This window comes from Parasteatoda tepidariorum, chromosome 8 (genome assembly GCF_982258835.1).
Source record: "Parasteatoda tepidariorum strain Cologne lab strain chromosome 8, Ptep-v5.0, whole genome shotgun sequence".
Lineage (NCBI taxonomy): Eukaryota > Metazoa > Arthropoda > Arachnida > Araneae > Theridiidae > Parasteatoda > Parasteatoda tepidariorum.
This window is the reverse complement of record NC_141762.1, coordinates 108860378-108873971: the sequence shown is the minus strand read 5'-3', so window position 1 is coordinate 108873971 and position 13594 is coordinate 108860378. Positions and strand designations below refer to the sequence as shown.

Here is a 13594-nt window from a genome sequence, read left to right as displayed (position 1 = left end):
GGTTTAAATTGCTCATCACAAAGAACCTTAGTAGTTACAAACTAATACCCTACAAGTTACGTAAAAAATAAGGTCATCTCTAAATTTTACAGTGCTTATGAAAGATTGTCCTCTACAAAACACTTTTAAGCGTGGAGTTTGCGGGTTCTATTCCAATCGTAACCATGTTGTATCTCACATTAGTTTTTCATGTCCACCTGCATTTGGGATAACTTTACTTTCGAAACTAGAGGCACATTGCTTGTTCTTTGACTTAATTTTACAAACCTGTTAATTTATGTATGATTGATTTTTCTTCGGTTATACTTTATTCCGTATTCAGTTATTCAAATATTTGAGTCCCGCAGTGGATTGTTCGTAAAAATACGGTTCCCAGGAGAACACAGAAGTCAAGCATCACTGACTGTTGTGAGTAAGCGGGTGGGAGACCACTTTGATCAGTATTCGTAGGGGCCGAGGGTGCGCGGTATCGGTCCTCGTTAAACTGTTCTGTTGTACTGGTTATCGTGCCACCAAAGTGAGAATGCCATTCTCTGGGCAGAGGATCAGAATTGTGATAGCATGACTTCGGATCATCCTCAGAGATGTTTCGAAGACCGTTGTTAATCACGCATGGTGGAGCTCTAGTGTGACGCAAATAATGTACTTACTTAATCATATCATCAACTCAACTCAACTGTGGCAGAAATTAATCGTTATCGATATTAAGGGATATAAAATAAGAGGCACGACTGGTATCGAATGAGCTCTTTCTGTCTCCGAACTGTTTATTTGTGTAAGTGTAGTCTTGTGTGTTTATTCTCAATTTAAGTACTAAGATGGATACCGTACGTGATTTTGTGTCGGATGTTTTCTCTGAAGTTTTGGTCCAAAGAAGCATTTTTGTCTTAAAGATTTTGAAGGAATAAATTTGTTACCGATGATTACCAATTTTTAGAAGGTTGATTATGGATGACTTTTCTCTTTATGTTTTTTTAAAGTAAGTTTTTCTAATTTTTATAATTTTTGCATTTAAGTTTTTCGTGATTATTAGTGGTACGCTTGGAATTGTGTGTATCTACAATTTGTGATTGCTTTTTCAGAAAGATTAGTATTCCTGTTTTAATAATTGACCCTCTGGGTAATTTTTAAAATTTTTTAATTCGTATTTTTTGATGGGATATTAAGTTGCTGAAAATAAAATGAACACATACTAAAAGTAATTTTTAAAGTTTTGTTTTCTCAAATATTGAATTTTCAAAGTTCCGTGATTGTTTGAAACTGAAAAGATATCCCCTCTATATTAAGAAATATCTTATATTTATGCATTTGTGCAAGCATGTATGTATATTTTATACAATTGTATTAACGCTCCATTTTAAAATGAGTTGTATTATTTTTTATACTCAAAATATTTTTAATCCCATTAATTTCAAATTTTTAAGATTAATAGTTTAATAACGGTTTGTGTATACCAACATCTCTTAAGCTAATTTAACTTTCATAAGCTTGAGTTTGGTTAAAGAAAAACAAAATGTCTTCTGTATTGAAAGCACTGTTTGCAATCAAGCTTCTTGGTGTCTTTTGTACCCCTTCTGTTCTTTCCTTTGACCAGGTAATAGTTTAATTTCGTTATTCAGTTAAGTTGTTTGCTTGCTGCGGTTGAGCAAATGGTTTCAACTTTTAGCCGGAAGTGTTTTGCGTCAAACTATTGTCCAGTACACCAGCTAAAATGTAAAGATATAATATTGAAACCGATTTTTTTTTTTTAGAGTGCCAGTTTAAAATTTGAAATCCAAAATTAAATTCCGGTTATTAAACTAAAATGCTTGGCGATCGATTCTCAGACAAGCCATGTTTAGATTAATAGAACTTAATATCAAATTTTATTTTGGTATTTTACTAATTAAATATTCGTTAAATTTTCACCAAAAAATTTTTCAGATGCGTGATTGTTATCCCAATGTTTGAGAATCTGTTGAAGTAATTGTACTAGTTTTAAAATATAGTCTACGATTAAAATACACGTAATCTAAAAGTTTAGGCCAAACTTTAAAACAAATGATCTAATAAAATTTATATCTAATCTATAAAATTGTTTGCTCATATCTCGCTCTCATTTGTCTGCCATTAAAATATACTAAATCAAGTCTTAAACTTGTGTCACTCTAAAATTCAAGCGTGCAGGTAAAAACAGTTTATTGAATTCATATTCTTTAAAATTAGAAAACTATTTCAGGTATCTAGTTGTTCGGAAACCAAAAACTAGAACATACAATATGGCATATTTAGTGTTATTTAAATAAAACACACGGTATTAATAAAATGAGTTTTTTATGAACTCTGCCTCTTCAGTAATGTACAAATGTCATTCAGTACAAATTTTAATATTTAAGGTAACACATTCTGTTCCAAATCAAAATTTTTATCCGACAATTCAGAATCTGTCTGTAATTACCGCTTACATTATTTAAAATCCTTAGAGCTTAAGACTCGCTGTCACGTGACATAGCACAGCATTTTTAAAATTTTAGTTTCGCCTAACAGTGAACCTAAATAGAAAACATTTAATCGCACAGAATTTTTATTGTTTCACAACCCCCGTGCATTTTGGTATTTTTTCTCCCCTTCTGTTTTTCCTTAGACCAGGTAACACCGTTTAATTTCGTTATTCAGTTACGTAAAGTAGTTTGTTTGCAGTTGAGGAAATGATTTCAGCTTTCAGCAATAAATTCAAATGAATTTCTCTCAATTGGAAGTAAATCAATACGAAATACAGGATCGCTATGACATAAGTTTTTCCTTTAATTGTTAATTTATCTGAAAATTTCACTCCTGATTGTGTAATTCCTGAGGTGAATAACTAATTTGTTTGTTGAGAAATTCTAACTATCAACTTTCTTCGAAATTTATGAAAATTAAAAAGTTGATCCAAGTATTGAAAACACTAAAGTGTTGCGCAACTTTCAGATTAAAAATCTCTTATTCTACTGTATTTTAATAGAGCATTTACCCCAATATCGGAAAACTATTTGGAAGGCAAGAATGCCGACAAATGGAGCCGGAAGTAGACTCCTGAAAACTTTATTTGTAACCTTTAGAGTACTTTTACCATTTCATTAAATTATATTTAAGACTTATTCAGAGGACGAAAATGAATTTTATGAACGTTAAAGTAAACTCATTTTCTAAGCGTCTATTTTCAGATTTAGTTTATTCTAGAATTTGAGATTATTTGTAGATTTGTTTGGTATCAATTATTTGTGAATTATGAGTATTTAAAATTTTTCTTCATGAAGATTCAATATTCATAAATATATTTAGTTATATTTAATTTTTTTGAAGATTAGTATAATTGCGTGTGTTTTGAACTGTAATCTAGAGAAATTATATTGAATTTTAGGCATTATAATGTGTTATCTAGGTTTTAGCCTGGCACGGAAAATTCTTAATTTTTGAGCTTATTTAAAATTTCTAATAACATTCGTAATAATTATATTAGTAATAAATAATAGTAATAGTAATAAAATTATAATAGTGATAGTAGGAATAGTAAATTCTTCCAATTCATTTTTCCAAAAAATTCAGCCCTGCAGTGGACTCATTGCAAAGACATGGTTCCCAGTAGAACAGCGAAGTCAAGCATCACTGACTGCGGTCAGTAAGCGGGTGGGTGACCACTTTGATCAGTCTTGGTAGGGGTCGAGGGTGCGCGGCATCGATCCTCGTTAAACTGTTCTTTTGTACAGTTAGACTTCGCACCCTGGTTTTCGGGCCACCATAGCAGGAGTGCCATCGGCAGAGGATCAAAATTGTGATGGCGTGACTTCAGATCATCCTCAGAGATGTTTCAAAGACAGTTGTTAATAACGCATAGTGGAGCTCTAGTGTGACGTAAATAATGCACTTACCTACCATATCATCAACTCAACTTGGGTAGAAACTAATCGTTATACTTGGCACATCGTTATACTAGGACATAAAATACTAGGCACGGGTGGTATCGAATGAGCTCTTTCTGTGTCCCAACTGTTTTATATTTAAATCGTAGTCTTGAGTAATTAGTCTCATTTTAAATGTTAGATGGATACCGTACGTGATTTTGTTTGATGTTTTCTTCAAGGTTTTGGTCAAAAGAAGCATTTTTTTCTAAAGATCTTCAACCAATAAATTTATTACCTGTGATTACCAATTTAATTGAAGCTTGTTTATAGATTACTTTTCTCTCTATATTTTTTAAAGTTTTAATTTTTTCGTGGTTATTGGTGGTAACGCTTGTATATGTCCACTGAAAGTGATTGCTTTTAAGAAACATATATATACCTGTTAAATAACTTTCTTGGATAATTTTAAAAATATTTTTTCTATCTTTTGATGGGATGCTAGCTTGCTTAAAGTAAAATGAATCAATACTAAATATAAAAGTGTAATTTTTAAAATTTGTTTTCTCCGATGTATAATGAACATGCGAAGATCCGTGACTGTTTAAAATTGGAAAGACTATTCCCACTCAATATTAAATATCATATATTTATACTTTTGCATACATTTGTATATTTTAAACAACGGTATTAATGCTCCATGTGAAACTGCGTTGCATTATTTTTAATCTCACGAGTTTGAAATTTTTAAGATAATTAGTTTAATAAAGATTAGTATATACCAACATTTCTTAAACCGATTTTAACTTTCATAAGCTTGAGTTTGGTTAAAGAAAAACAAAATGTCGTTTTGCAATAAAGCTAGGTTTTTAAGTCACACAGAATTTGTATTGTTTCTCTACCCCCGTACATCTTGGTATCTTTACTTCCCTTAGACCAGGTAACACCATTTAATTTCGCTATTCAGTTAGGTAAAGTTGTTTGCTTGTAGTTCAGCAAATGATTTAAACTTTCAGCAATAAATTCAAATGAATTTCTCATGATTGGAAGTAAATCAATACGTAATAAAGGATTGCTGCGAAATAATTTTTTTCCTTTGATTGCGATTATTTTGTCTGAAAATTTCGTTCCTAATTCAATTGTGTAATTCCTGAGGTGAATAACGAATTTATTAGTTGAGAAATTTTAACTATAAACTTTCTTCGAAATTTATAAATTAGAAAGTTGATCCAAGTATTGAAAACATTAAAGTGTTGCGCAACTTTCAGATTAAAAGTCTCTTATTCTACTGTATTTTAATAGAGCATTTACCCCAAGGCATTAATATCAGAAAACTATCTGCTAATTTCAGCTAAATGTGTTAAATATCATCACACTAAAACATAAAATCAGATTGTTGTATATAATTTACTGGTTGTGTACGAAAGGTTTTGCAATCATTGTTGGCTAATTTCAATTTCATTTGTTTTTTCGTGTATATTTAAATGCGTACGTCATTGCAAATTTTTAAAAGTTATTTCTATTCGGGAGGTTACAGCTGACTTCAAGTTTCCATCGCAGCCCAATTTAGCTAAGCTGCGAACACCAATATGGAATTGTGTTCGATAACTATCTGTATCGAGCCATTTTTCACGATTTCTATTGTAAACTGATTTAAAATTCCGAACAGTTAATGTCATTCAAAATTTTGGACTAAATTGAGAATTGTTTTAAAATAAACAAAAATATTAAGTCTCTAAATTCTTTCTTTTTAGGATTTGAGACTAATATTAATCTAATATTAGTGATACATTACTTAAGTATACAATGTTCAGTAGCAAATTTAAAAATCTAATGTTCATTGTACTAGAACATTTGTTAAAAAGTTCACGATGGCTTTTGCTTAGACACATCGATATTGACCTATTATAATCATTGGTTTAACTTTTATAATTAAATGTTTAATGTTTTAAAATTCTTTTTTAGGGGAAATCTACATATTTGGTTTATAAGAACTTTCGCATTCAGGTTTTGATATAAATGTCGTTATAATTTTAGGCTGGGGAATGTTTTTGTAGGGATCATCTTTTCACTAGTCTCTTAATTATACTAACAGGTCTATCAGTGAAAGGTTAGTGCGAAATTTATGGTAAATGGCAAATTTACGAATACGAAGTGTCTGTAGCTTTAAAATGTGTCTAAAAGATTTAACTTTAAGAATTTTAATGGTGCTTTACTTCAGGTAAAATTTTTTATTTAATGAATGTTTTGTATGCGCATAACGTCCAGAGGCAACGGCCCTTAGGTATAGTTCGTTCACCAGGAGTTGGCACTTGGCTCCACGTCCTTGGAGGCTGTGTTCATTTCATCGCGGGAGTAAGAGGAGAAACATCTCTTAATGCTTGCCAAGCACATGCAGTGAATTCTATTATACCTTTCGTTACTCTAGCTAATTAAATATATTTTAAATTTAAAAACTGCTCTTTTCCCAGCAAATATCTTAAAGTACAAACTATTCACTCAAAAGAGAAGTATCATCAAATTTATGAAATATTTAATGTTAAAAAAATGCACATTGTGAAATAAATATTTTTGTCTTCAGATAGCCAAATAACAACCTTGTTCAGGATTGTTCACTTCCTTCTCCTAAAAATAGCGAAATAGTATGGTCGGTTATTATGTGATGTAGGCAGAACAAAGTGCCCACTCCTGGTGAACGTACTATATAAAGCCAAAGGCATCCACTCTGCCAAAAGGTAACCCAGCAAAGAATCTATTAAACATGTCTTATATACTAGTGAATTGGAATTTTTGTAGTGGTAGATACATTACAGGTATAAAGGCAAACACATCCACTCTGCCACCAAGAATACCAAAATCTAAGCAAACAGCTACGAAATTTAACAGGTACAGGTTTGAGTCGAAGAAAATATTTGGGTCGAAAATATTGTTATTCAAACGAAACTTAGTTATAAGTTTTACGTCAGTTTAGATTTAAGAAATTAAAAATATTGTTCTAAATTATTATTAAACAATATATTTGTATTGACATAAAAGCAGGTAATAATTTAAATTTACTTTGAAGTAAGATACTTTTTCAGGGGGTTAATATAGTTTTTCTGTAGTTCTTACGACACTGCGTACACAGCATTAAATATTTAACTAATGAAACTTAATCATATTAAAGGGTTATATTTTTAATTACATTTTCTTATTTGTTGCAGAATCCAAGAAGCTACCGTGATTTCCTTGAAATTGATGTTTGAGATTCTACCACAGGAAGTAACTAATGCTAGATTGAAAGAATATACCTTGCAGCAGAATAATCATGATGACTTTACAGCCTGATACTCTACTACAGAAAGTTAGTAATGCTAGATTGAGAGAATATAGACCTTGCAGTAGAATATTGATTATCACTTTAAAGTTTATTGATGGGTAAGTATTATTATGATCAGGTTAAGAAATTGTTGAACATAAATTTTATTTAATGTATTTAAACTCTAATACAGTGTTTGATCAGAGATTGAATTGTGTAAGATTTTACACAATCAACTATTTCAAAAATCAAATTACTCTGGTATCCAACTGGGTAAAGAGGAAAAAATTTTGACGAAAGTTTGAATATTTCATTATTCATGTTTGGAGTTGGTTAATTAGCTTTCCAAAACACAAGTTTTGATGTCAGATTTTAATAAATGGAGTTTGATTAGATTTTTCGCATGCTGACAAATATAGCCAGAAGTAAACACCTGAAAACTAAAAAAAATTTTCTTAGTTTTTTTAACCTTTCCTTTTGATTAAATTATATTTTTAAGACTTAATTTTCGATTTTTCGTCCTCTGAATTTTATGAACGTTGATTTTTGTGAATTTTTATCGCAATTTATTATAGAATTTGAAACCTTATTTGTAGATTTGTATGTAGTCCATTTGCGCAAAAGCTAGGGTATGAGTGAATTTCGTATTTTTATTACGCTTTAAGTGAGTCTATAAATTTTTCTTCCTGAAAATTAAATATTCATGAATATATTTAGTTATATTTAATTTTTTTAAGATTTTAGTTCAAAACACACGTAATCACACTAATCTAGAGAATTTGTATTAAAATTTATGCATTATAATTTGTTGTCGAAGTTTCACTATGGCATGGAAAATTCGGTTTTTGAACTAATTTGTTTTGAAATATACTTCATAAATTTTTAATTTTCGGATCCTTGCTAACAAATTAAATTCAGCCTTTGTAAAAATATGTTGAAACCAGTCTCATACCTTAAGGGAATTTCAGTTTTATGAAAACTTGGCTTACTGTAAGAATGTTTTGGTTTCCAATATATGTTACCAAGGGGAAGAGAGAGGGGTGTGGACAGTGTGTAAGCATAATTTTAAATAAGCTAGGTAAGTTTTTCAAATGTATTAATTTTTTAACTCGTTAGGACAGAAGTTAATTGCGATAACATTGTTCCTTACGTTTAAAACTTATTTCACCTTTTTAGTTTATTAGTGGGGGGGGGGTAGGATTTCAACGTCTACTGATTTAATCTGATTGGGAGGCTAATGAATTCGGCACAATGTCATTCACCAAATAGTTTCAACTCTAATTACCTTTCGAATGCAATATTCCCCATGCATTCATGAAAGCTGATTCACTTACTTTCGTGGTGATTTTAAAATTTTTAGTAATTTAAAATTTCGACTACGCCGTTAGACTCGGGGATTTTCATTTTAACTTTGTCTGCGTTTGTTAATAAATTCTTGTGTTTTACTCCAGTGATTTGGAAAGTACACACATAGTGCAGAGGACTTGTGAGTAGGAATTGAATGTTTGTACTAATGTGATCATTATGGCCATTTCACAAAAATATCAATTTCAAAAGCTTACCAACGAAGGGGTTGGAACGAATCATTAGCTTGGTAAATGATTATAAAACTTGATTCGACGCACTGATATCGAACACTCTTACTAAAAGACTTGTGTAATTTTGCTGTGAAAGTAAGGACATTTTTATTTTTATAATTAGGCTTTGTACTGGATACCTCAACGACGTATAGTAACTCTTGAGGACCCTATTTGCCGAGATCTCCATTTCGGACCTAGTTGCCATAGGAAACGTGTGTGCCAAGATGCCCTCGATTACTTAGTGTGATAACTATGTGTGCCTAGATGACTTCGATAACTACCTAGATACCATGATAAACATGTGTGCCAAGATGACCTGAATTACTGACCTAGTTGTCATGAGAACAATGTGTACCAAGATTAGCTTGATTACCGACCTAGTTACCATGAGAAACATGTGTGCCAAAATGATTGACTTTTGTTGCCATGACCGAACTGAAGAGTTAAACCTACCTTATTTCTTCGACTCAAAAGGTTTATTTTTTATATTCTCTAATATGGAAATTCCACACTTGTATTATATGAATATTTAAATATAATTTTTTTAATAAGAATTAAGCTACATATTGTCTTTTGCGAAATCTAAATCCATATTTTCAATTCCGTGCATGCAATTTAAGAGTACTCAGTAATAAAGTAAATTTATTTCTAAGATTTTTCTTAAATATAATTAATCGAATTGATCTAAAGTTTATTATATCCAAAATTTTGTTCATGAATTATTTTAATAGTAAATTGTTTATCCATTAAATATCATAAATTAAATATCATACTTCATTGATCCTGTGTAGTGTATGTATACGTAAACTTAAGTATCAAAACGTTTTAAGACAAGCTCATTGTTAGCTAGTGCTCTTAATAAATTATGACTTATGTCTTAAAAATAAACCTAGAATATTTATGAGAATTAACTTTCAACGAATAAAAACTAATTTCGATTTATTTGTTTTTTCTTCAAACTGTTGTCCAGTACAAGAGCTAAAATGTAAAGTTGTAATTTTAAAAATTGATTCCTTGAGAGTGCCAGTTTAAATTTGAAATGAAAATTAAATTACGGCAATTAAACTAAAGTACTTGGCTTTCGATTCTCAAACAAAACATATTTAAATTAAGAAAGCTTAATATAAAATTTTATTATGGTATAATACTAATTATATATTTTTCAATAAATCTCCACCAAATTTTCAGATGCGTGATTGTTATCGCATTATTAGAGAATCAGTTGAAGTAAATATACTAATTTTAAAATGATATCTACGACTTAGAATACGCGTAATATAAGAGTTTAGGCCAAACTTTAAAACAAATTATTTAATAAAATTTATATCTAATCAATAAAATTGATCGCTCAACTCTGTCGGCTATTAAAATATACTAAATAAACTCTTAAACTTACTTCAATGTAAAATTCAAGAGTACAGGGAAAAACCGGAATAGTTTATTGAATACACAATCTTTAAAATTAGAAAGTTGAAAAGTATTTGAGGTATCGAGATGCTTGGAAACCAAAGAACTAGAACATACAATATCGCATATTTAGGGTTACCTAAATAAAACGCACGGTATTAATAAAATACTTTTTAATAAATCCCGCCTCGTCAGTAGTGTACTGTTATTCAGTACAAATTTTAATATTTAAGGTAACACATTCTGTTCCAAATAAAAAATTTTATCGGACAATTCAGTGTAATTTGTGTAATTACCGCTTACATTATTTAAAACACTTAAAGCTCACGACTAGCTATCACGTGTCATAGCACTACATTTTAACGTTTCTTTTCGCCTTATAGTGAACCTTAATAAAAACATTAAATGCTGTATATTTGACATGTTAATACTTCACAATTTAGTCTGTCGTCGTATTTTTATGTAAGTATTTATAAATGTAAATTCCTCTAAACAAAGAAATTAATAATTTGTCAAGCATTTATGTAGTATATATGGGCAATAACAATTATACGTATTCTATTAAAAAAATTAATGTACTCTATATCAAATAGAAGTCTAAGAACGAAACTGTTAAAAAAATTTTAAAAATAAAAAACTAAAGTTATTGTTCAGAAGTATACGTTTCGGCAAAAAAAATTTCGTAACTCTGGAGGAAAAAAACTGCTAGATTTTGGTTGAGCGGAATTTTTTTGAATAATTATAGTTAAAATCTGATGTTTTCTCACCTAATATGAATTGAGGAAGAAATTTGGTAGGAACAAATATTTCAACTTCGTCAGGTAATTCCTTAAGATAAACTGGAATTATATTTCTAATTAAATACGTTCGATATTTTTATAAATAGACATGTGGGTTTATACAAAACTAGTTTCGTTTTTAATCTTATTTCTCAGCAGAGTCTATTTTGTATAACGAAATTCTTTAAATAGATATACCTCGATTTGCTTTTCCTCTAAATATTTATAGTGGTATTCATTCAGTGTTCAAAAGTAACTGTTCGATTAAAAGTTTCAACACTGAACAATATTTATTACGGATGATTTGGTCAATTTAGTTATGCCTAGCCAGCTATAAACACCGCGCGTGATAAAAGGATGTTTTAAATTTTTAAAAAGCTTCAATGCTGAAGCTATATCAAGTCGTAGTGTCAAAAAGTAAACAAATTTGGAAGATTAAAATTGAAATTTAGTTCCCTTTTTTTAATGCAATTATGCCTGGATGAGCAAATTTAAAGCAGTTCATGTTTAAGGAATTTCGTTATGCATTCATATTGTTCACTTCATTCATATTCACGTTCACGTCATTCATATTATTCATTCATCACGTTATTTCATTATTTCACTTAATTCTAGCTAATTACTAACATACGACAAACTATAACATATATTTTAACCATAAAACATTAATTCATGGACTCTGCTGCTAAGTAAGTTTAAATAACGGGGCATAATTACGCAGTATAAGTTATTGAAGTTTTTCTAAATTACGAGATAGCATTTCGTATAACTGAAGTTATGCAATAGTAAAATGACGCAGAAAATATGTAGAGATTTTTAAAAGAAAGTGTAAATTTTACTAAAATCTTGTCTTGTTTCAATGCATAAAATTTTTGAAATTTGTATAAATTAAACAAATTATTTGTAAACGGGACATTATTAGAGAAATCGACAGAGGAGTTTTAAAAACTTGTATCTATTTTAAATTGAGTGAAAATAGTACTTTTTAAACTAAAAACAAATTAAATCTGTAGACATTCTACAATGACTAGTGAATTTTACTAAGACTGAAATGCCTGTACCAGTTATTCTAAAGGAAACTGAAATTAAAAAAATACAAAAACTTATAAAAATTAAACTTGCCAGCTTTGTTTTTGTAGGTCTCTCCTATTAAACAAACCCTAAACAATAATCTGAATACCCTGAAACAGTCTCGTATGTTAGTTCGGGCATTTTCTAAATGTTCGCTATTTTAATACCAATAAGAGAGCAGAATATTGTCTACTTGTAATTATCCATCCTCTTTCACGTGACACTTCTAAATTGTTGCGGTTTCGCTAGATTTTTGAAGAATAAAACAAATCTCAACGTTCACGTTACCGTTTACTTGACGCAAATTTTATAACATTCATCGGAATTTTTTTAAAATTTGGTATTACATTAGGCAATATTTTGCAATTACAAGTGAGGTATTAAGTGATTTGGAGACTTGTGCGCAATTTAAGGTTGGTTGTAAGGTTTGATCAAACATAGAAACGTTTGTAAAAAGACTTATGGCTGAAATTTTTCCCGAAATTTTAATTCTTACGCAGAGTTATCACAAGCTATGAAATTTGCTTAGTGGATACAGGACTCCAAATGTTTAATTCCTGAGCCTGACTGGCCTAGTTGAGTACATATCCAATGGAGAATTGACTTAAGTTACTCTAAAATTGGGAAAGTGGGTATTGATTGGAAAAATAGTTTTCGAAGTAAGCATGGTGGAGCTTAATTGAAAAATAAATTAACAATCATTATGGAACAGATATCCCTTAATCTGATAAAAAAAAATAGTTTTCATAATTTCGAAAATAGGTACATAATTCACAGCGTCCTTCGAGATCCAAATCAAATTTTAGAATTTACTTTATGACAAATTTAAAATAAAAGTTAGACAACAAAATTTGAACATTTTAATATCACATCAAAAGTCTAAATCTGTTCGAAAATGTGAAAGAATGTGCCAAGAGATTTATCCAACTTATCCGAATTTAAAAATTAACTATGTTAAAATATGTTAAGAAATAAAATAAATCTTTCAACGTGTATATGTTTCTAATAAAATGCAAAAGATATTTTGTATATGTGTATTTACCTACGTGTCTTAAACATTATAACCAACGTATTTAGTAGAATTTTTAAATGTTAAAGATTTCAAAAATCCGATTTTGATGCAGTGTAAAGTCAATATGTAATGAATCAAGTTATTATTTCAAAATCTCTCGAACGCATATTTTTTAAACTAAGCTAGTTATTGCAAATAAATCGATTTGATAAAAAAAACTAATTACTGTGTGATAGAATACTAAAAATATAGGTTCTTCGTCAGAGAAAAAGTTTCCGCTATAGACATGAATCGACAATTTGAAGAAAACATCCACGAGGTAAAGTATAAACTAATTTTCTAAATCTATTCATTTTTAAATCCTTTTTACAGTAAAATTTTGAAAAATTTTCTTATTCTCGTGGTATGTTGATTATGCGTTTAATACTTCTATAAGAATAAATGACACAGATAACAATAAGCTTGACTAAGAGTTAAAACGTGTGTATTATATGAAATGCAGATTTGCAAATTCCTAAAATTTCATCTCAAAATTTTTATTCATTTACGTTTCAACCTAAGCTAAACATTGTTATAAGGCTAGAAAT

General features: G+C 29.6%; 1 long non-coding RNA gene across 2 annotated transcripts; it reads left to right on the top strand.

Annotated features, from left to right (window-relative positions):
• Nucleotides 1-755: 755 nt before the first annotated feature.
• On the top strand, nt 756-13225 carry LOC147806675 (uncharacterized). 2 transcript variants are annotated; one of them, XR_015428478.1, is made up of 3 exons: nt 756-979; nt 7064-7277; nt 8860-13225. It is a non-coding gene; the product is annotated as an uncharacterized LOC147806675 (long non-coding RNA). The 2 variants fall into 2 exon arrangements; XR_015428477.1 differs by lacking the exon at nt 756-979 and having other exon boundaries at nt 6304-7277.
• Nucleotides 13226-13594: the final 369 nt, after the last annotated feature.